Source organism: Lipotes vexillifer, unplaced genomic scaffold (assembly GCF_000442215.2).
Source record: "Lipotes vexillifer unplaced genomic scaffold, Lipotes_vexillifer_v1.1 scaffold545, whole genome shotgun sequence".
Classification (NCBI taxonomy): domain Eukaryota; kingdom Metazoa; phylum Chordata; class Mammalia; order Artiodactyla; family Lipotidae; genus Lipotes; species Lipotes vexillifer.
The window spans coordinates 291,721-292,496 of NW_006779129.1; the positions used below are offsets into that span (position 1 = coordinate 291,721).

Below are 776 nucleotides of genomic sequence, written 5' to 3' on the forward strand. Positions count from 1 at the left end.
CCGAGGGGCTCGAGGCAGTGTCAACGTTTCCTGTGCCCTCAAGATGCAACCAGTCACCCCATCTTCCTCAAAATCACAGAGAGGCCACGGCAGCCTAAATGTCCACCTCTCAATAAGCTTGAGTTATCTTTTAAGTCAAGACTGGAGTCCTCATACGGTCACGGGAGAAAACGACTTGACTGATGGGTGGACTCGAGCACCCCCGACACAACTCGGCTCACAAGGGTCAGGCTTCCCAGCAAGTCGGACGAGAGCGACTCGCCATTCCGGGAAAGAAAAGGGGGCCAGAGTCTCACCCCCTGCCAGGCAACAGCCAGTTGCAGGCGACAAAAGCAAAGATAAAATACAGAGAAATCCTGCTGTGCCTGGAGACTGGGGACAGGACGGGAGCTGAGAGCAAGGGGCTCCCGGCCCCTGAGGAAACGGCAGAAACATGGCTGCGACGGCCAAACAAGTCAAAAGACACTCAGCCTCAGGGACAACCAAAGTTGCAGCCAGAGAGACACTGGCCAGGGGTCAGTGCTGACCAGAGGGGCATGGGGTTCCCAGACCCAGCTGGGGGAGCTCCACCAGGCACCCTCAGTCAACATGGCACGTCAACACGCCAAATATACACCACGCACGCGCACACACCACGCATGCCATGCGCCACACACGCACCCACACACAGGACTTTTGCTTAAACACACGTGTACTCTATCGTTTTTATATTCCCTCAGATGATAGGAGACATAATTTAATTCATAAAACCTATGAGGAAAAGACACAGGGAAAGA

At 54.4% G+C, this 776-nt stretch overlaps 1 protein-coding gene across 1 annotated transcript in view; it reads right to left on the minus strand.

Annotated features, from left to right (window-relative positions):
• Nucleotides 1-776, minus strand: part of PCNT (pericentrin) — a 100,314-nt gene that overhangs the window by 78,029 nt on the left and 21,509 nt on the right. The window lies entirely within an intron of this gene.